Source organism: Urocitellus parryii, unplaced genomic scaffold (genome assembly GCF_045843805.1).
Source record: "Urocitellus parryii isolate mUroPar1 unplaced genomic scaffold, mUroPar1.hap1 Scaffold_61, whole genome shotgun sequence".
Taxonomy (NCBI): Eukaryota; Metazoa; Chordata; class Mammalia; order Rodentia; family Sciuridae; genus Urocitellus; species Urocitellus parryii.
The window spans coordinates 1,506,797-1,530,023 of record NW_027554109.1 but is presented as its reverse complement, the minus strand read 5'-3'; the positions used below and the strand labels follow the sequence as shown (position 1 = coordinate 1,530,023).

At 50.7% G+C, this 23,227-nt stretch overlaps 1 pseudogene; it reads left to right on the top strand.

Moving 5' to 3' along the window:
* Positions 1 to 751: 751 nt before the first annotated feature.
* On the top strand, positions 752 to 22,921 carry LOC113177616 (ruvB-like 1; annotated as a pseudogene).
* The last annotated feature ends 306 nt before the right edge of the window (positions 22,922 to 23,227 follow it).

Below are 23,227 nucleotides of genomic sequence, written 5' to 3'. Positions count from 1 at the left end.
GAAATATGTGTTCTCCACATTCATAATGTAAAGCAATAGAGGGAAAGAGGCAAACATGGACTCAATAATGATGTCAATGATCAGAATAAAATAATTAGATTTAAAAGTCAGACTGGAGAGGACAAAGAAATCACATGGGCATCAGCAATCCCCGCAGCTGGATTGGACCTCAGGCATGTCTTCACCCTCCTGTGAGCTCGCTTATCTCTGAAAGTTCTGTTTTCCTCTGGATGCCTTTTCTTCATCTGCAAAATGGTAGAATTCCATTTGCTTCTGACAAAGTCTCAGTCATTTATTAAGATTCTGAGTATGTGCCAGGCATGGTGGCACACAACTCTAATTCCAGTGGCTTTGGTGGCTCAGGCAGGAGAATTGCAAGTTTGAGGCCAGCCTTAGCAACTTAGGAAGGCCCTAAGATACTTAGTGTGACCCGATCTCTAAATAAAATACAAAAATGGGCTGGGGCTGGGGCTCAGTGATTTAGAGCCCCTAGTTTCAATCCTGGGTACCAAACAAACACCCAGAATAATGCTCATCAGGGCCACCTACCGCCTGGGCTCAGCTCCTCAGCCAGGGAGCAAAACTCCAGGGCTCCATCTTTCTGCATTCACACCCCAGAGCGCCAGAAGTACTATTGCCAGGGAAGTCAATTCAGAGACACAGTGGGAAGTGTGTCGGCAGAGCTCTACCAGCAGCTTCGATGAGCACATGCCTGAGCCAATGGAGAGTGGCGGTGTTCCAATATCTTCCAATGGGGCACCAATGGAGGCGGGCTCTTCTGAGCTTCCCTAGTAATGGCTGCTTGGTAACCCCTGGGCTGAGGCAGGGTAGTGATTTCTGCGTGGGTTGGGCTCCAGCTTGCTCCTTGAAAATTGAGGAGGTGGAGGGCATGACGAAGATGCCCCATATTCCCTCACACAGCCACGAGAATGGGCTGGGGCTTGATGAGAGTGCCCTGGCCAAGCAGGCGACCATGGGGCTCCTTGGCCAGGAGAACACTCGAGAGGGGCGGTGGGCGGGGATGGGGTTCGGGAGCATTGGGGTGTGGAGACTATCCTGGTGTTTGCACCAACTCAGTGTCACTTTGGTTCTCGGAGTTGACCCAGGGGTGCTGTCCGCGAAGCCATACTGAGGCCCTTTTTGTGTTTATTCTGAAACAGGGTTTGGCTGAGCTGCTGAGATGGTCTTCACCTTGCAGTCCTCCTGCCTCAGCCTCCACGTGCCCTGGGATGACAGACCTGCACCACCGCGCCCAGACCAAGCATCTTTTTACCAGTCAGGTCTGCTTTTGTTAAGTGGAAACTCTACCAAGTCCCAGCATTTATGGTATTATTATTATTATTATTATTATTATTACAGAAAAAATGGCACATACATTGGCCAACCAGTTTAGAAATGACAGCTGGGGGTTTGCATTCCATTGCCTCTAAGCTGCTGGACTCTAGAGTCATGGCCTGTGGTCTCCCTGGAGGTTGAGCAGCTACAGAAACCTGCAATTTATATGAGCTTGGGACTGTGGCCTCAGATCCTCCTATTAACAGAAAGTGCCAAAGAAAAGTCTCTGGTTTCATGTCTTTGTCTCATTTTGGAGGGTGGGGGTGCCAGGGATTGAACTCTGGGAGGCCTCGACCCCTGAGCCCCTCCCCAGCTCTATTTTGCATTTTATTTAGAGACAGGGTCTCTCTGTGTTGCTCAGGGCCTCACTTTGGCTGAGGCTGGATTTGAACTGACATCCTCCTGCCTCAGCCTTCTGTGTCCCTGGGATCACAGGTGTGGGCCACTGTGCCCGGCAGTCCAGTCTTTTCTCTCTCACCTCCACTGTCGGGGCATCCAGAGCAGTGCCTGGAGGGCGCTGGCACCCAGGGTTGGTTGGACGTGTCTGTGAATCATTTGGACCAGGGACTGCATTTTTTTCCCCACTGAAACACAGTAATAGTGACCAGGGATGTGACATCATAGAAGAGTTAATCAAAAGCAAGAAGATGGCAGGAAGAGCCATGCTGTGGGCTGGACCTCTGGGAATTGGAAAGGTCCTTGTGTTCTCATTGATTTCTGATGCCCAAGAGCATGAACCTCAGGTCAAAGCCAAATGGAATATACATTTTATACATTTTAACTTGTCTTTGTTTAGTTACATGGTCATATGTGTGTTTAAGAAAAGAATCTGATCTCAAACTCATACTTCTAGAATGAAAATTATACTTGCCAGAGGGAAGGCAAAGTCCTGAGAGGGGTCTGGTAACTGGGGTTGTCCTTGAACTCTTTCAAGTCTCTTTTGCTTGGGAAATGCATCTCTTTTATCTTTTCTTTTCTTTTTATTTTTAAGCAGTGATTTAACTTGGGGGGCACTCAACCACTGAGCCACATCTGTTTTTGCTAAAGGTCTTGCTAAAGTTGCTAAGGGCCTTGCTAAGTTGCTGAGGCTGGCCTCCAACTCATGATCCTCCTGGCTCAACCTCCTGAGCAGTAGGATTATAGGCATGCACCACATGCCCAGCTAAAAATCTGTTTCTTTTGGTCCAGGGCCTAGAAAAAATTTGTGACAGGCTGTAGCTCAGTGGTAGACCACTCACCTCACACGTGCAGGACCCTGGGTTCGATCCTCAGCACCACGTAAAAATAAATAAGTAAAATAAATGTATTGTGTCCAACTACAACTAACAAATGAGTATTAAAAAAATAAAAGAAAGATATTGTGTCCATGTACAATTAAAAAAATATTTAAAAATCTTCTGTGGCACATTATTGGAGAAGGAAAATTGAGTCATCCAGTATTTTTTTGAATGCAAACTTTGCCCACCACTATTTTGGCTACATACATGATTGAAAAATAACAGAAACGTCCTTTTGATCTTCAAGGGGCTTCTAGTGTTTTCCAGACAGAGAACCAGGAAGTCTCCTGATGGCACAAAATGGCTCAGTTGAGTGCTGAGCTTCAAACTGATGACTGATTTTAAATGCTGGAATTGGGCAGAGGGTTTGGTAATTCCCCTTAAGAGTTGGGCTTTCCAGGGGACAAAGGAGGACACCTGGTGGAGCTTGTTGGGATTTGCAAGGGGATTGGCCAGATCCTCAGGCTTCCCAGAGCTCCTGGTCTGGGCGTGGCTTGTTCTCTGGAAGGGCCTCTTGGCATCAGAGAGTAGGAGCCTACGCACTTGTATGTAAAGAAGTGGGCTCTTACCAGGGATGGTGGCCCCTGCCTGTCATCTCAATACACTCTGGAGGCTGAGACAGGAGGATCACATGTGGGAGGCTAGCCTCAGCAGTTTCACCAGGCTCTAAGTGACATAATGTGACCCTGTTCAGAAATAAACAACATAAAGGTCTGAGATGCATCTTGATGGGTATTGACTGATCAGCTGGGAGGCCTGGGGCAGGCTCCTGACCTTTCAGAAGCAGAAACACAATCAGCTGTGAAGTCAAAGCTTGAATTCTTATTTTGAATTTGTACATATGGAGTTGCCAGGGTGTGTTGTGTGGTGTCTGATGATAGATGAAGAAGTTCTGTGTCTGGGGGAAATTTTGTGAGGCTGCAATGCCATACAGTGTGCACTTACAGGAACATTAGCTTGTCCAAGTCGTCTTCCATTTTTTTTCTGGAGGGGGGATTTACCAAGAATTGAACCCCAAGAATTGAACCCAGGAGCTCTCAACTCCTGAGCCCCATCCTCAGTCCTTTTTACATTTTATTTAGAGACATGGTCTAATTTAGTTTCTTAGGGCTTCACTTTTGCTGATGCTGGCCTCCAACTCATGATCCTCCTGCCTCAGCCTCCTGAGCTGCTGGAATAACAGGCCTGTACCACAGCACCAACATAATAGCTGTTTCCTTCAGTGCTATTTCTCTCAGTGTTATTTAGTACTTTTTGTCTTCCAGTGTTGCTTTTAAGAAGTCTGATTTTCAGGGTTGGAACCTTTGTTTCTGGATGTTTTGGAGGTACTTTTGGATAGGGCACCCTCCCCTGATTTTCCTTTCTTAATGTCCACAGAGCTTTCTGAGTCTCACTGTTTTGTGTCATTGGTGTGGACAGTCGCCAGCTCTGAACCCCTGAGTGGTGACCTGTTCCCGTTCTCTGTGTGGTCTTTCTGGAAGTCCAGCAAGGTGAGATTAGTTCTGCAGTGATTTTCAAACTGGGCTGGTTTTGCCCTCCAGAAGATCTTTGCCAGTATCTGGAGAGTCGTCTCTTGTGGTTTTCAAAACATGATGGGGGGACTCCAATGTTAGAGGCCAGCAATGCTGCCAAAGAACCTGCACTGCAAGGCTGTCCCCAAAAAACAGAGGAAAGAATGAGAAATTCTTTTTTTTTGTGTGTGTGGGGGGATACCAGGGATCAAACTCAGGGGTGGTTAAGGACTTCAGTCCTTTTTGTATTTTATTTAGAGACAGGGTCTTGCTGAGTTGCTTAGGGCATTGCTAAGTTGCTGAGGCTGGCCTCCAACTAGCCATCCTCCCACCTCAGCATCCCAAGCTGCTGGGATTATAGGCATGCACCCCAACACGCAGCTCTCAGTTTCTTAATCCATACAATACAAGTTAGCGGGCTGGGATTGTGGCTCAGCGTTAGAGTGCTCGCCTAGCATAGGCAGGACCTGGTTTGATCCTCAGAACCACATAAAGATAAAAGCATTGTGTTGTGTCCATCTACACCTAAATCAGTTATATCAGTTCAGTCACCTATATCAGTTCAGTATTTATTCCTATGGGGAGGGGAGCTTAACTTTATAATGGCTTGATTTTTGAGCATTTTTATTAATATTTAAATTCTTCCCCTAATTTAGGGTTTGTTTTGAAGAAAAAAATTAAAAATAAAATAAAAAATTAAAAATTAAACTTGTTTTGAAGAAAAAAAATTAAAAATAAATATAAATAGTGTAACCCTGTTTAAAAAACAACATAAAAGTCTGCGATGCATCTTGGTGGGTATTGATTGATCAGTTGGGAGGCCTGATAATATTAACATATAAAAAAGATACAAGTTAGACTTTCAAGATAATAGGCTATGGAAGGATCAGTGATATATATACAGCTCCATAGGAAAGGGTAGGTATATGTGCCTTTCTTCCATGAGTTTTTTTATAATATTATATTTTTTTTAATTGTAGCTGTACGCAATACCTTTGTTTTATTTATTTATTATTATGTGGCGCTGAGGATGGAACCCAGGGCCCTGAACATGCTAGGTGAGTGCTCCACCACTGAGACCCAGTCCCAGCCCAGCCCCTTCCATGAGCTTTTAATTGGAGAAAGCTGGACAGCCATGGAGCTATTCTTAATCAAGTATTGGTACTATTTGAATGGAAGGGTAATGGTCACCCCTTCAGTATTAGGTCAAGTGAGGCAGGGATGCTGTTCAGTGGGACATGGTCACTGTTTTGACACTGGAAACTGATAATGGGGGTTGGGGGCTGGGAAAGAACAGGGAAGAGACATTCTGGGTAGTAGGTGGACATAAAAACCAGGCACAGTAGCTCACAACTGTAAGCCCAGAAACTCGGGAGGCTGAGGCATGAGGATCTCAAGGTGGAGGCCAGCCTCAGCAGCTCAGTGAGACTCTGTCTCTAAATAAAAAAATGCTGGGCCTGAGGCTCAGTGGTGGAGCAGCTGCCTGGCACATACAAGGCTCTGGGTTCCATTCCCAGAACCAGCAAAATAAAACAGGTGGGAAGAGCTGCCTATGGCCTCCCCTGGTTCATGTGGTGTTGGAATCACATCCCTCTGTGTTCTGTTCTAGACATTTTCCCTTTGCTATTAGAACACATGCTTTGGGCTTGCCAACTCAGGTCCCTAAGCATTCAGGCAGTGAGGTAAGCAAAGTGACTGGCTAAAGCCCAAGGATGTGGTGTTTTTTCACTAAAAGAGGGCCACTGGGTCCAGACCTAGTTTCTCAAAGAAGCCAAATAGTTGGATTTCTACAGGAAAGTTCCTAGTCAAAAAAATGGCAAGAGCCGGGCACAGTGGCATATGCCTTTAATCCCAGTGGCTGGCTCGGGAGGCTGAGACAAGAGGATAGTAAGTTTGAGGCCAGCCTCAACAAAAGTGAGGCCCTCAGCAATTCAGGGAGACCTGTCTCTAAATAAAATACCCAATAGGGCTAGGGATGAGGCTCAGGGTTTGAGAGCCCCTGGGTTCAATTCCCCCACAATAAAAGCCAAGTTTAAAGGCACATCTAAGACTATGTGGTCCAAACCAAACCATCCTGTGGGCAGCTTGTTGTCTCCTTGTAATCTAGGCAGTATTTTAATTTGCCAGATGAGGCCATCCAGCATTAGCACTACTGTGTGCTCAAGACCACACTGGAAAACACATAGAATATCAAAACTAGAACCAGCCTCTGCCCCACGGGCTAGTGGATTTTGCCCAACAGTGTTCACTGATCATCCCCCAGGTCGGCTGCACAGAGGTGAAACCAAAATGGTATTGAAAAGAAAATCTGGGCCATCTTTGAAGAAATAGCTCCACTTTGCCTTGTCCCAGCAGCTTGGGAGGCTGAGGTAGGAGGATCAAAAGTTGGAGGCCAGCCTCAGCAAATTAGTGAGGCCCTCAGAAACTCAGGAGGCTCTGCGGGGCCCACACACTGGGGGTCTGAGCTCATTCTCGTTTCAGAGATGAGGAAGGATGAAATGGCACTCAGAGTCAATGGCATTTCCCAATCCTGGACCCACGTGAGAGCATTTGCTTTCCATAACTTGCTATTTGACGAGATGTCTGTTCCATCTGGTCTCTTTAGCATCTGTCAACCGAAGTTAGGGTACTGAGCATCAATTTATAGTTGACCACAGGGCACGGTCATGAGGAGCTTGTGCAGACCACCCACCACTTCCAGATTTGGCCTCACTTATCATCCACTATTTGCTGGCCTTTTAACATTAAATGAGTGTCATGTAATAAATCCTTCCTGATTTGTTAGTGTTATTTATTTATTTGGTCCCAGGGATTGATCTCAGGGGCACTTAACCCCTAAGACCCATCCCCAATCCTTTTATATTTTATTTAGAGACAAGGTCTCACTGAGTTGCTCAGGGCCTTTCTAAGTGGCTGAGGCTGGCTCCACCTTGCCATCCTTCTGCCTCAGCGTCCTGAGTCTCAGGGATCACAAGTGTGTGACACCATGTTCAGCCTCTTGAATAAAATTTTTATAGATGGCTTTGAATTATATTTTCAAGACTATAAAATGAAAACCTTTCCTTTCTTGCCTCTGTAGACAGCCCTGGCCCTTGCAATTGCTCAGGAGCTTGGGAGTAAGTTGCCTTTCTGCCCCATGGTGGGGAGCAAAGTTTACTCCATGGAGATCAAGAACACAGAGGTGCTGATGGAGTACTTCCACAGGGCCATCGTGAGTGTCACGTTGGAGTGACAAATGGCTGTTGCTTCTCCAGTGCTTTGAATCCTTTCATCTTAAAAATGCTTCTGTGGTGTGTTGATTGTACTGCTCCTGTTCTTTTGGTGCTGATGACAAGACAGGCAAGAGCAGCCAGCCATTCCATCAACTTGGGAGGCTAAGGTAGGAGGATCAGAAGTTGGAGACCAGCCTCAGCAACTTAGTGAGGCCCTGAGCAACTCAGCGAGACTCTGTCTGTAAATAATATATAAAAATGGCTGGGGATGGGGCTTGGTGGTCAAGGGCCCCTGGTACCCAAATACATACATACATACATACATACATACATACATACATACATACATAAAAAGATAAAAAATTCTACTTGGGGAGCTTTTGATTTAATGCTGAAGGAAAGAGAATGCAGTGGAAGTGTGCAGCATTTGGAAGTGGGGAGATGTCATGGGACCCTGTTTCTCCCCCCACAGCCATCTGATTTTCTTGTGGCTGGCACTCTTTCTTCCTGCAGTGCCTCTCTGGGGGACTGACTCTACCCTTGATCTTCCCCAGCAGGTCCCCGTAAGCACTCAACTATGGTCTCTTGCTTTCTCTCTCTCTCCCCCTGTCTCTCTCTCTCTGTCTCTGTCTCTCTCTCTTTTGGGTCCATGGCTGCTGAGCCACCCCCAGCCCCTGTATGACACTAATGCTGAACAGAAGTGTTCTAATTCTGAACTGTGTCCATAAGCTAAGCTTTGTGTCACATTGAACTTAGGCTTTTTATTTTTAATTTTTGGTACCAGATATAGCACCCAGAGGCATTTAACACCTGAGCCCTGTCCTCAGCCCTTTTTCTATTTTCTTTAGAGACAAAGTCTTGCCGAGTTGTCAAGACCTTGTACAACCACACCTGGGTTTTATGTTTAAAATTTTTCTCTCCATTGTTTTTCCTTCATTTCTCCTTTTCCCTTTTTATTTCCTATTTTCAGGGTCTCACTATGTTTCCCAGGCAGTCCTGGAACTCCTGGGTTCAAACCATTCTCTTACCTCAGTATGCTGTGTAACTATGGCTACAGATGTGTGCTATTATTCCTTGTTTAAACATGTGCCAGTGATTTTATTTAACTCATTAATTAAACATATGAACAATATTCCAGCAGCTCAGGAGGCTGAGGCAGGAGGATCACAAGTTGGAGGCCAGCCTCAGCAACTTAGCCAGACCCTGAGCAACTCAGTGAGACCTCGTCTCTAAATAAAATATAAAAAGGGCTGGGGATGGAGCTCAGGGGTTGAGGCCTCCTGAATTCCATTCCTGGTACCAAAAAGAACCAAAAAAAAGTGTGACCAGTAAGATAGGACAACCTTTCGAATTCCTGAATATCATTATTTTTAAGAACCTAAATTAAAAAAAAAAAACACCATTTTTTCTGGGCTGGGGCATGGGCTCAGTGGTAGAGCACCCACCTAGCATGTGTGGGGCCCTGGGTTCAATCCTTAGCACCACATAAAAATAAGAATAAAAAATAAAATAAATGTATAGTGCCCATCTACAACTTAAAAAAAATAATAAAAAAAAACATTTTTTGTGAGACTGAAACCTGATAAAACTGGCCTTTACACAGTTGCTTGTGTTGCAATTGCTCAGCAGGAACTAAAATGCTTTAAAATTTGAAAAAGTAGAGGTCACCAGGGTCCTTTGTTGGGATTGGACCCTGGGGTTGGGTGGGGAAGGAAAACACAGCAGGGGCTTTTGAGGGCAGCAGTTGAAGAGAAATTTCTAGATTCTGCCACAGAATGAAAAGGCAGGCCGTGACCTCCCCTCAGACATGAGCCTGCTGTCCCTGCACCTTTGACTTCCTGTGAAGCTGAAGAGGGAGGAAGAGAGGGTCATCTGTCCTTGTCTGTGTCACTCCCTTGACATGATAAAGGTCCCTGTCAGGGACTTAAAACCTGAACAAGCAGATGAAACCCATGTCCTTTGTGCTGTTGTGGCTAGAGACACCACCCTCAGTCCACCCCCTGGCCCACAGCTGGGCCCACTGTCCGTGGGGCCTTCCCCTGTCTGCTGGTCACCACCATGAAACTTCTGGACAAATATGAGTGGCTGAGAGACAGGGAAGCCTTTCTTCCCCTCCTGGGGGAATTTCATGTCACTGTCCCCTCACAATGAATATGGGCAGACATTCCATTTGGAGAAATTTCCTCTTTGAAGAATAGAAAAGGTTCTATAAAAAAAAATAAAAGTAGACTTGAAAGCCCAGAATTTTCCAAGCAGGACAGTTTTCTGATACCTTCATGTTATCTGGGAAATTTCTTTTTTTTTTTTTGTACCAGGGATTGAATCCAAGGGCCCTCGAACTCTGAGCCCCATCCCTAGCCCTATTTTGCATTTGATTTAGAGACAGAGTCTCCCTGAGTTGCTCAGGGCCTCAGTGTTGTAGAGGGTGGCTTCTAACCAATGATCTGCCTGCCTCAGCCTCCAGAGCTGCTGGGACTTGGGGTGTGCACAGCTTCTCCAGACATTGTTTGGGAAGTTTGTCTTGGGGTTCAGGAGATGGAAATTTGGTTCATCAAACACAAAATGAGGCTTCTCTCTTGTGTGTTTTCCAAAAGCCCCACTTACAGGCTCTCAGGTGGATCACAGGCAGAGGAGAGCTGACCCTTAGCTTCCAGTCTTGAGTGTCCCTGTCCTTGTTGGGTTTCTGGAGAAGAGAAGGCAAGGGATGGTGTGATAAGATAACGCCCCCCTTGAACACTGGGAAGTGGCCTGAGTGTCTGATCCTGTGGCCGTGTGTCTCTGCCTTTGGGACATTTCCATATCAGCTCACAAGGAGCCCGATGGCTGCCTGCAAGCAGAAGTCCTCTGTGACCTCCCCATTTGTCAGGAGAGCAGCGACCCTCAGCTCTTCTATTTTTTTTTGAGGAGGGGCACCAGGGATTGAACCTGGGGCACCTAACCACGGAGCCACCTCTCAGCCCTGTTTTGAATTTATTTGGAGACAGGGTCTCATTGAGTTTATCAGGGCCTCACTGGGTTGCTGAGGCTGGCCTCCAGCTTGCCCTCCTGCCTCGCCCTCCCGAGCTGAGATGACAGCCATTGGCCACCACTCCCTGCAGTGTTGCTCTCCAGCCATGATGGTGTCACTGGGTTGTACTGTAAGGTGACTTGTCAGTTCTTGTGCTGTGGTAGTTTTAGGTAAGAAGGTTGTTGGTGGAAAGGAGATGGATGTGGAGAGAAGGATGGTCCCATTTTTCACCATGTCCCCATTGGCCATCCCTCCAAGAGCTGTGTATAAAGGAGGCCAAAGAGGTCTATGAGGGGGAGGTGACCGAGATGATGCCATATGGGACTGAGAACCCCATGGGCGGCTACGGCAAGATCATCAGCCATGTGATCATAGGGCTCAAGACAGCCAAGAGCATCAAGCAAATCAAGGGGAGTCTGTCCTGAGCCCTGTCCTCAGCACTGTGGCATGTGGCAGGTGATGTGACCTCTGTGTCCCTCTTTCCTTGGCCTCTGCATTGTCGATGCCATATGGGACACTCAGGATAACATCGTGTAGTACAAAGGGTCACCTCGTAGAGGGCATGGACGTAGTTCCCTTCATGAGGTAGCTCTTTCTTTTTTTAATACTCCTGGGAGTTGTGTGATTAAGTCAAGAAATTTTTTCTGCCATCTCGTCTGCCACATGATTACTATTGGCCAGCTAGTCACAGTGGAGCACACCTGTCATCCCAGCCATTCAGGAGGCTGAGGCAGGAGGATCACAATGTGATGCCAGCCTCATCAATTTAGTCAAGGCCCTGAGAAGCTCAGGGAGAGCCTGTCTCCAAATAAAATAAAAAATGGGGCTGGGGACGGGCCTCAGGGGTAAGTCACCCCTGGGTTCAGTTCCCAGTACTGCCCCCCCCACCTCCCCAAAAAGTCAAAGTGGACTTAATTTTGTGTAGTGAGCCGTTTCTGTGTACTGTGGCTGCCATTACAAGATGGCGCTGATAAGCGCCGTGGCCTGTGATAAACAACTCCTTATTTTGGGAGAGTCGGCACGTAGCTGTAAAACACCCTATGAGAAAGATCCACGTGGCAGTTGTGCATTGGGGCTTTATCTGCTTTATTAGGGCTGGGGCACGTAGCAGGAGGAGTAGTAGTAGGAGTAGCAGTAGAAGTAGCAGTAGGAGTAGAAGTAGAAACTAGAAGACATGTCAAAATAAAGGCCTGAATAAACTGCTGAAGGAAGAATCCTGTGTCGTGTTTCCTTTGCTGGCGAGGGGACGCGGCAATTTTGTTTTATTTTTTCTTTCTTTTTCATAATATTTTTACTCATCCACTGTTGTTATGATTGACTCACACTAGCTCTGTATCTGTCCCCTGCTGCATAGTCAGGTCCCCTGCTGCGGGCTTTTGGAAATATTTTACCTGTGGCTCCTTGAAGCTTTGTGCCTGTGTGTGCAGGTGCCATGAATCTCATTTCCCTGTTTTCCAGATCAAGGCCTTAGGCTCAGAAAGAGGCTCCACAGTCATCCTGCATCCAGTGCTTGCTGAGGGGCAGGGTGACTGTGAGTCCCTTTTTGCTGCGTGACCCTTGTGAGTCCTCTGAGCTCTATGTGGCTCAGTTTCTCATCTCTAGACCACTCTCTGTTCACCATAGAATCTCTCCATCTTTCCCCCTTTTATAATTTGATGGTTCTTTGATTCTCTGAGGTGGTTTCTGGGTCAATACTTTATGGAGATCATGAAAATGTCACTTCTTCCAAGGGCTATTTTTCTGTTTCCTAAAGGGGCCTGAATCTCAGGACCTTAGCTCAGCAAACCTCTCTCTCTCTCTCTCTCTTTAATCCCTCACCACATCCTGTTCACCCTGGATTAATGAAGTTCTGAGAAGGTGGCCCCTTCTCAGGAATGACACGTTGAGCCAGTTCATCTGAAAAATCAACCATATGAAAGTGCCTGAGATAAAAAGAGAAAATTTGTCCTCTTCCACGTAGGAGAGAGGACACAGGAACACAGTGGAAATTTGATACATCCATCGGTCTTCATCATCCAGCTTCTCGAAGAAAATAGCCTAATGGAGAAGAGGAAAATTGTGTTCCAAAACAAAGATGGTACCCACCTCTGATCCCAGCAGCTCAGGAGGCTGAAGCACAAAGATCGTGAGTTGAAAGCCAGCCTCAGCCAAAGCAAGGAACTAAGCAACTCAGGGTTACCCTGACTCTAAATAAAATGCCAAACAGGGCTGGGGATAGGGTTTGGTCGTCAAGGACCCCCTGATTCCAATCCCTGGTACCACCAGTCCCCCAAAACCCAAGTCCTTCTGGGCAGTTTTCCCTCATGGATGAGATATTGGGACAGAAGGACCTCAGGTGCATTGTGTGGAGTTGTGAAGTGTCTGAGATTGATGGAGATTTATGAATCTTGGCCTGGGGACTCCCCAGCCCTGGTCCTGTTTGCACAGAGCCCCAAGGAGGCCAGAGAGGCTGAACCCTGGTGAGCTTCTGGCAGCTCTTTTGGGATGCATTTGGAAACAAGATCCACCCATTTTAAGTGTGTGTGGCCCACAGGATTTTGATGCATGACATAGTTTACACTCCCCATCTTAATTCTAGAACATTATCATTACCTTCCAAGGGACCTCATTCCCAAGAATGGCCACCTGCTCTCCCTCCCCCTGGCCTTTGGCCACCACATACCTACTTTGTTTCTGGATTGGACTTTTGGGTGTCCCCTCCCCCTGAGAGAGCCCTGCAGTGGGTGTTGACTCAGGACTCTGTCTGGAACAGAGCTCAGGTGTGTTTCCACAGGGTGGCCTTCTGTAGAAGCTGCCCTGGAAGCTCAGCCTGAGGGCCTGTCTGCCAGCTGGGGTCTGCAGAGGCTGCTGTCCTTTCCCAGTGCACACCCCTGGGGAAGAGCAAGGCCCTGTAAAGCACTGTCACCCCAAGATTTGTGTGCACAGCCCCAGGGGCCAAAGGGTGCTAGGATTTGCTTTTTTGTGGTCCTGGGGCTCAAACCCAGGGCCCTGGCCATAGTGAACTAGCGCTCTGCCACTTAGATGTACCCCAGCCCTACGGCCTATCTATGTGGTCTAGACTGGCCTCCACCTTGGTGATCCTCCTTCCTCAGCCTCCTGACCCAGAAAGTTTGTGGGGATTCCAACTTATGTTTCCCCTTCTGGACTCCTCTGTGGGTTCTTCTAGGTGCTGTCACAGAGAGGAGGAGACCGAGGCCCAGAGAGTTGGAATCACGGGCCTCATCAAATGCAGACTCAGGTCGCTAAGCAAGAAGCTCTGATGTCCCAAACCCAAGGACTGGAGCTGTAGTGGTGATCCTGGAGGGTGCCATGGGGCATGGCCAAGGACACATGTCCCCCTCATAGTAGACAGGTCCCTGTGAGAATGCTCCTACCACTTTGAAACCCCTTAAGTCAAGGCAAGGAAGAGTAATGGTGACGTTCTCTTGTCTCCTGGAGGCAGACATGGTCACCCTCAGGTTCATCTCCTGGTGTGCTTAGCCCCCACTCCAGGCTCTTGTGCCCTGCCACATACGCTCATACCACCCACTCCTAGGGTCGCTGGCTACCTCAGGTGTCTGTCTGTCTATCTCTCTCTCATGTTTAGCCCTGTGAACTGAACCCAAAGTGCTTAAGCAAGGAGCCAGAAGCCTGCCCTTTTTATTTTGCTTTGTATTGTTTTGAGAGAGAGTCTCCCCTTGCTAAGTTGCTGAGGCTGGCCTCCAAATTGGTGATCCTCCTGCTTCAGCCTCCTGAGTCCCTGGGATGACAGGTGTGCAACACTGTTCCTGGCCCCCCAGGTCTGTTACAGAAAGGAGCCTTCCCTCGGGGTCAGAAGGAACTGGAACGTGCATCATGGTTGTCTGAGTCCCCCTTTGTCTCGTTTGGTTTGGTTTTAGGTGGACCCCAGCATTTTTGAAAGTCTGCAGAAGAAGCGAGTTAAGGCCAGGGACATCATCTACATGGAGGCCAACAGTGGGGCTGTGAAGGTATGCTACCCGGGGGACATTGCCACATCTGAGGGTCTGCCAGAGGGAGACCTGGGTGACCAGGGCATCATATTGCTCAGCGGGTTTGGGTGGGGGAAGGTTAACAGCTGTCCCTTTACCTAACTCATCTTGGCTTTTCTCTATCTTTATCTCCTGGTGACTTAAAGCAGGCAGAGTGTTCAAGACCCAAACCCTGGGGGGACAGGGACCAGACAGCCTTTGTCCCTTCCCGTTGCACCAGGTGGCATCTTCCATCTTCCCTTGTCTCCCTATGTCCGTCCTTGAGTCCTGAGCCTGGGGACTGCACCAGGTGGCTCCTCCTCTATCTGCTGCTGTGTCCTGTGGTGGCCGCGCCTCCAAGGTTGATGGATGAGCCTCAGGCCTCGTGTCACCCATAAATCACCACTTAGAAGAGCCCGGGCCCCCGGCTCCAGTGAGTCCCATGGATGCTCCTTTAACAGGAGTGAAAAGAAAGGGGAGAGAATCTTCCAGAAAGTCTCAGGTGTTGCTCGGGTGAGTCTGGGAACCCAGTGTGGCACCAGGCCGCAGGGTGCAGGTGGAGAGCACCCTTGGGGGCCCTCAGTGGGCAGCAGGCGCATTTCTGTCACTGAGCTCTGTATGGTCCTAGTGCCCAGTGGTCTGCTGGCAGAGGCAGGGAGTTCCTAGGCCATGGAGATTGCCCTGGAGGCCGAGGAGGACATGCCCTGCCCTAGGGTGATGTGAACAAGAAGAAGAAGGTCATCTAGGATGGGACATTGCATGACCTGGAAGTGGCCCACGCCACGCACCAGGGACAGGCCCTGCTGGTCCAGCACATGACCAAGGCTCTGGGAACCAGTGGCCAGGGCCATGCTGTCCTCCTGGAGGCCCTCTGGGATGCTCAGCAATGAGCATGACATGAGCTTTGGCCCCTTTGTCCCAATATCCAGATGCTGTCACAGCTGATCTCTGGGCATTGTCTGCCCCTGGCTGCCTGCCAGCCTGCTGGGGGCTGCTCTCCAACTCTGGCTGGGGTTTCCTTGTGGGAGCCTTCACAGCACTTCAGACAGCCTCACGGAGGCTCCAGCCACTGCAGAGCCCGAGCCCCAAGTCCTCCAGCTCCCACCTGGTGCTGCTCTGAGCCCCACTGGACAGAGTCAGGTTTGCTCTTCATCTTGAAGGGGGCCTCCTCCTCCCCACCAGGAACGGATTTTCTGCTGGGAACCTGGTTTTGCTTTTTTTTCTCTTGGGATTGGAGTTTCTTCCTACCTTGCCAGAGTTTTTTTTTTTTTTTTTTGAACTGAAGCTTAAACCCCAGGGGTGCTTACCCATGGAGCCCCGTCTGCAGCCCTTCTTACATTTTATTTAGAGACAGGGTCTTGCTGAGTTGCTCAGGACCTCACTAAGTTTCTGAGGCTGGCCTCCAATTTGCGGTCCTCCTGTCTCAGCCTCCCAAATTGCCAGGATTTTTAAAGACATGTGCCACCATGGACGACTCTGCTTGATTCTTGCAGGTCAGGGAAAACCTCAAGGGGATCCCTCTGAGTTCAGGAGCCCCTCATCCTTCCCAGGGTAGCTGTGCTGAGCATTTCCACCTTAGGCTTTCAAGTTGAGTGACATCAGGGACCCGCAGGAGGCAGGAGCATGGGCCTTGGTAGCAGCCTTAGAAAGTCCTCTCTCCAAAAGGGGGGAAAGACATCATGTCCATGATGGGCCAGTTGATGAAGCCAAAGAAGACAGAGATCACAGGGAGGACAAGTGGTGAAACCTGAGCCCAGAGCCAAGTTGAGGCCCTGCCTCTGACATGCTCCCGGTTCTGAGCGCTCCCCACTGCGCTGCTCTGAGTCTTTACTTCATTTAGAACCCGTGGCCACACTGTATTCTCTTGCCCCACTGAGGTCAGCATCTGCTTCCTTTGAGGTCCCAGAAAGGTGCCGACTTTGACACCAGGCACTGGGTCTCCCTTGCTCCTTTGTGAACTTATTGGGTTTTTTTTTGTTTGTTTGTTTGTTTTTTTTTTTTTTTTTGATGCCGGTGATTTAACTCAGAGGCCCTCAACCACTGAGCCCCATCTCAGCACTTTTATTTTTTTATTTAGAGACAGGGTCTGGCTTAGTTTCTTAGGCCATTGCTAGGTTGCTGAGGCTGGCCTTCAACTTGTGATACTCCTGCCTCAGCCTCCCGGTCTGCTGGGATGAGAGGCATGTGCTACTGCGCCTGGCTCTTCCTCAATTTTATGTCCTTATCTGGCCAATTACCTGTTTACTCCCTGAAAACATAAGTTCAACATGAATCCACTATTACCTTGAGGCCTTGCAGCAGCCTAAGCTCCTCCATGAGTGGCCAAGAGCAGTTCCATCTCTGAACTTGGTTTTGACAGCCCTGCATCATGGCTCTTGGCGAAGACAGGCTTCAGATCCTGGTTCTTTGGGAACAGCTCCATCCTGATGATAGGAGGCTCTGGTTTGGAAAGTGAGGGCTGCGACCTGAGGCAGGTCTGCCATTCTGCAGGGGCTAATGGTTCTGGGGCCGAGGCTGGGCCTATTCTGACCCTCTTTGCTCAGGTTTCCTGGGGAGAGGATTCTAACTGCACTTGAAGGAAACCTGAGCATTGTCATGCAGGGCCCCCAAAAGGGCTCCTTGACTGAGTGAAGCAGAGTACAATTCATGTATGAAAACCATCTCCCTGGGGCTTCCAAGTGGGGAGTCTCAGCATCAGGCTCGGGGCTCTTTGTGGCAGTTCCTGGATACTGCACCCCACACAGTTCCACAAAAGTCTTTTTGTGGCACATTGGGGCGATGATGCCTGCTTTCTTTTTTTTTAGATGAGGGTACAGGGATTCAACTCAGGGGTTCTTACCCAATAAGCCCTGTCCCTAGTCCTATTCTGTATTTTATTCAGAAACAGGGTCTCAACTGAGTTGCTCAGGGCCTTACTAAGTTGCTGAGGCTGGCCTCCAATTTGTGATCCTCTTGTCTCAGCCTCCTAGGATGCTGGGATTATAGGCATGTACCACCATACCTGGCATGATTCTTGTTTTCAAATGATGACACCAAACTTGGAATGGGTCCTGTACCCAGCCTGGTGTCAGAGAGCTAGTAGGAGAACCAGGCTGCAGGGTTGGGTCTGGAGGGAATTGAGGTGGGGAGAAGAGAGCAGCTGACATTTCTCCCCTGGCAGGGACCCTGGCCGAGGTGAGATCAACTAGGTGGTGAACAAGTACATCAACCAGGGCATGGCTGAGCTGGTCCCAGGTTGCTGTTCATGGATAAGGTGTACATGCTGGACATAGAGTGCTTTACCTTGCTCACTGAGCTCTGGAATCTTCCATTGCCCCCATAGTGATTTTTGCCTCCAACCGAGGCAACTGTGTTATCAGGTAGGTGCTGCCAGCTGTCCCTTCTCCCTGGGTCTGTTACCACCCATGATGTCATAACTCAGGATGGGACTAAGGGAGTGCATGTTGCCCCTGGGAGGAAACAGCAGAGTGACTGAAGGCCACAGCTACCCTGTCCCTGATGGGCAGGGTTTCCACTGGCCTCTGAGGCTCCTTGTTCCTGTGGGGAGCAAAGGCCTGAGGAGGTGGGGCTTCTCTGGTGACCTGGCTCCAGAGGCTCCCTCACACTGGCTCCCAGAGGCCAGAAGAGCCCACTTCATCTTTAATGAGGATACTGAATGAAATTGCACCTTGTCCCTTGTCATAGGTGGGAACACAGGTTTGTCTGTGATTTTGTTCTTCTTAGCTCCCCATGACAGCAGTGTGCAACCTGCCATGTCACTTATATGGGGTGTGACTTTCATTCCTGTAGCTGGCCCTTCTGTGGGATGTCCCTGGTCGTGTGTTCCTATGTGAACATGGGAAAGGGACGTCCACTCATTTCCCTGTCTCCCAGTCCTGGCTCTCCCTGCCATTTGTCTCGTCGAATGAAATTCTATTCTCTTCCTCCACCTCTGCCCACCATCTCCTGGTCCACTCCGGCCCATGTCCCTACACCCTGACAGCTGATGTCCTGCCCGTGAACACTGTGCTCAGCCTATTGGGGAGGAACCTTCTGGACTGGCCAGCTGTCAGGTGCTTCCCCCTCCCACTCACTCAGTGGCCCTCTAACATTGAGGTGCTCAGTGATGGGGACACTCTGAAGGGACCCAGGAGCCAACAGAAGGCTCTCAACTGCCCAGTTGGTCCAGCCTGAGCAACCAGAGAGAGTCATTCTGGGTTTTCACCCAGTGCGCAGTGACATTCTCGAGTCCCGCTGATGTCAGAGGAACTTGGTCAACACAGGGGACTGGGCTTGGCCACCTGCGGGTTCCAACTCACTGAGGTAAATGTGCAGCCATTGAGCCCAGGACACCACCCTTCACAGGTGGACAGGAGAGGAGGGACCGGGTGGGTCTGAAGCATCCCCTCGACCCAGCCAGGAGTTGGCACTCAACGCCAACTGGACGCATCCACAGCAAGCCCCTCGGCAGACACAAGGGTACGGTGGACTCCCCATACCCAAGGTCCAGGTCAGGCCATGAGCTCAGCTTAGGGACATGAGCACAGCACCTGACCAGTCCTCCCCCAAACTGTTGAGGTCACCAAGAACAAGGGCCATTGAAGAAAAGGTCACAGCCCAGAGAAGCTTCTAGAGATGGGACAACAAGGTCCCTGGCTGGGATATTAGGACACAAAAAGGGGAATCAGATAAAACAGAAGGTGGTTGGTGCAGGTGGTGACTAGGTGCCAACTACAAAGGATGATGAGTGACACACAGTAACGCACTGCCACCGTAACACTGCTCTGCAAATCTAAAACTGTTCTAAAATTCTATGTTCCCCCCTTGTGGCACTGGGCATCGAACCCAGGGCCTCACATGGTCATCAAAGTTCCAAGAAGGTGTGCGCAGTGGGGCTGGCCTGACATCCCAGCAGCTCCGGAGGCTGAGGCAGGAGGATCGCAATTGGAGGCGAGCCTCAACAATTTAGCCAGGCCCTAAGCAACTCAGCGAGACCTTGTCTCTAAATATTATATAAAATAGGGCTGGGGATGGTGCTCAGGGTTGAGTGACCCTGGGCTCAATCCCTGATACCCCCCAAAAAATATGGAAGCCGACTGGCCATGAGAGCCCAGAGCACCCTGGGCTGCACCCCCTCCCTTGGTGCGTGGAACTGGTCTCACTTGAGTCCTGGGTATTTATAGGTCGCTGCGTGTCTTCAGATCTGACCTCTAAGGGCAGGTTTCGGCCTGGCCCCTCCTCTGACCCAGGCTCCAACCTTTCCCAGGAACAGACGAAAGGCGGCAGTGACAGCAGGCCCCAGCTGTGGGTTGGGACGGAGGTGCCCTGGTGACCAGAGGGGTGTATATTCTTCTGTTCCTGCTTCTCAGGTGGCCAGCTGGCTCTGGTCAGAGATGGCGCTGGGTGGGCAGGTTGGGTGGCCTGGATCTCCTCTGACTCCCCAGCCGCTGGGCCTGATGGTCACATTCATCTCCCAGAGACAGTTTTTCCAAGCAACCCTCGCCAATGGGGGAAAGTCTCTCCCTCCATTATGAAAGGGACACAGCCCAGGTTGAGCAGGGTATTTGTCACATCTTATTGCGCTGACACGCCATCTAGCGGCCATGACAGCACTCCCATTTTTTGCACTATTTCAGCTCCAGCCTGAAAAATGGTTGTGATGTTTAGATGAAGAGGGGGGGATGGTCCCCTGAAGTGTTTGAATTGGTCACAGCTGGGCCCAGGCTCTGGGGTGCCTCCCAGTGCAGGATTGGGTGGCCCATCAATCCCAGTTTCCTGCCAGCTCCCAAGGGTCCCTGTGGGAGTGAGAACCCAGGACAGGAAGGGCTGTTTTTTTAGCATCACGGACTGAACCCTGGGTCCCTTACCCACCGACCACGTCCCCAACCCTTTATTTATTTTATTTAGAGCCAGGGTCTCTCTGAGTTGATCAGGACCTCTCTAAGTTGCTGAGGCTGGCCTCCAACTTTCAATACTCCCCCCTCAGCCTCCCAAAATGCTGGAATGACAGGTATTTGTTACCAAGCCATGCTCCTTTCTGTTCTTGAACCTCAGATTCCCCATCTGTAAGATGGACCTCCATCTCCTATCGCTGGAGGTGTGTGACCATATCCCATGGACCTGGGAGGTGATGTTTGATCAGCCACCCAAGCAGCCCAGATTGAGAGGCGCCCCCTATCTGAGTCCCTCCAGGAAGAGTCCTTGGCAGTCTGTCAACAAGGAGACAACCCCACCCCCCTGCCAGTTCCACCATGCCCTCCCAGATGCTGGGCTTAGAAGAAAAATCTCCTTTTGGGGGATAAGAAACCAAGGTCTGCAGAGGGCCTCAGAGCCCATAGGATCAGACCAGGTGAAGTTACTTGCTTCACCCAGTGTCCCCACTGGGAGAAAGATCCAGGGCTGCTGTCCCAGGGCTGCACTGAGGGAATGGAGCAGCGGCCTCCCTTGGTCCCAGGCCTCAAGGGAAGCAGAGCCAGGGAAGGAAGGCAGCGGCCACCCTTCTCCCTGCTTATCCATCGGTCAGCACTGTGCCTTCTCCCCTCCCCAGGGCGATTCACCAAACTGCCACCTCCAACTTGGAAGACAGCGGGCCTGCAGCCTGGTGTAGGAGGCCTCTGTTGCCCTCTACACCGCCATAGGCGATAATCAACAGGTGGCGCGGTAAGATGGGCCAATGGGCGCCCACCGATTGTCCTCTCCATCACCTGCTGTCACTGCCACCGTCATGCTCCCAGCGTGCAGGTCTTCGCTGTCAACCTCATGTGATTAATGGGGACACCAGCAGCTGAGGGGAAGGACATCGAAGGACGCCATGCGGAACACAGGGGATGCAGGGCAGATGTGGCCCTGGGGATGCGCAAGGGGACCACTAGGGCTCGGCTCCTGCACCAGGCTTACCCAAGGACCAGAGGGACTTCAGCAGGGGTGGGGGCGGGAGCACAGTTACAACCAAGCAGGCTTCCCGAACCCACCCCTGCCTGCAACAGACTCAGCCTCTAGGGCCACCAACATTGTCCCTTGCGAACCCCTTTCCGACTTTCCCAGCCATTGGAGAAGCCCAGATCTGAGCCAGGCGCCTGTCATTCCATGCTGGAGGCTGAGGCTGGAGGATGGCAAATTTGAGGCCGGCCTCTGAACTTAGCAAGAAGACGCTGTCTTAAAAGTCAAAGGACTGGGAAGTGGAGCAGTGGCCAGCGCCCCTGGGTTGAGTTTTGTCCCAATCCCAGGGGCGAATCCCAAACCCAACACACCAGTGCTCAGCAGCCTAGGGGCAGCTCTGGCCGCAGGCCACCTGCACTCTTCACGCTAAGCGGGAACTTGTTGCACTCAGGACGCAGTGGCGGTGGTAACAAGCTGCCAGGGTCCCCGGGCTTCTGCACACCCCACCCAACTCGGATGCATTCCTGCAGGTGACCAGGGAGACCCCTGAGGTGACCTGTCCTCTGGGCAGCGTCCCTGCAAACCAGAGGCTCCGCGGTGGTCCCCAGCCTAGCAGGACCAGCATGGGTCCACGGAGGTCGGGGGCGTCCCGCAGTGGCAGCGCCAGCCACTGGGCAGGGGGACAGCCGCGCCCTCCCTAGAGGAGCCCAGCTGCCAGCGGGGACTAGGTGTGGACTTTGGCTAGGTCGTCTGGGCCTCACGAAACCCACAGCGGAGATGCGTTGTCGCCTTCTCGCGGTTCCTGGGGGCTATGCAGTGGCCTCAAAGCAAATTGTGGCCAGCAACAGGGAGGCTGCAGCGTCCCCACGCAGATGCAATTGCACTGCAGGGTCCTGGCTCCACCCATTCCCCCGCCCATGCCTCTCCCCAGAGGCATAGCCACGCCCCCAATTCATGCACCGCTCACTCCCCCGCCCCTGGGTTGTGGCCACTTCCGCCCCCCACTCCTGCGCTGCCCACTCCCCGCCCCTGAGGCGTGGCCATGCTTGCTCAGCTCCTTTGCCGCCAGCTTCCTATCAGAAGAGGAGCAGAGCATGGGAAGGCGCCCGTCAGGGAGCCATCTAAGAAGGCAAAGCTTGTGGTAGGTGTTTGCTGGCACAGGGGAGGGGGATGGCTTGGAAAGTCCGAAGGAGCATGATGTGGTGAGGTGTGTGTGTCATCCCAGTGCCTCAGGAGGCTGAGGCAGGAGGCTTGCCAGGTGGAGGCCAGCCTCAGCAACTCAGCGAGGCCCTGTCTCTAAAGGGCTGGGATGGTCAGTGGGTAGGCACCCCTGTGTTCAGTCCCTGGGACCACAATCCAGGAAGGCACAGAAGGGGTTCTCAGTGGAAGTTGCCCCGAGGTGCCCACCCTTGGCCTCTGGTCCCTGACCAAAAGCTCCCAAGGCCTCCTCTCTGGAGATCCCCAAACCAGATGAAGGTGTCTGTCTGACATTGACTTTGTGACTTATCAAGTGCAAGGCTGAATGGCACTATGAGGGTGATGGGCCTGGATGTGGACCTGGAAAGGACGTGCATTCTTGGTCCTGGGGTGGAGTTCTGTGATTCTTGTCTTTGCCAAAAGGTAGGTAGACACTCTGTCCCAGAGGACAGGATACAAACAGATTTAAAATCAATCGTGTTGTTGCAGAGTTAGTCAAGATGAGGTCACATTGCCACAGGGAGTGCCCCTATGCAGGGTGACCATGTCTTTATGAGGGGCTGACTGAGTGAAGAGGACACACAGGGGCCCTGTTATGACAGAAGAGGAAGCTGGAGCCAGGCAGCTGGGAGGCAAAAGTCTTTGAGGTTTCCGGGGATCACTGAAGCTGGGAGGGCACAGGAAGGCAACTGGAGGTGACCTAAATCATGGCCTGGGCACTGGCTCAGTATTTTGGCCCCCAGGCCACAGAGGATAGGTCTTTCAGCCACCCAGGATGTTCAACATCACTCTAGCATGGGGAGCAGAGGCTTCCAGTGTGGCCATTTGCAGATGCCCAGGCTGGCCAAAGCTGAAGGTGTGG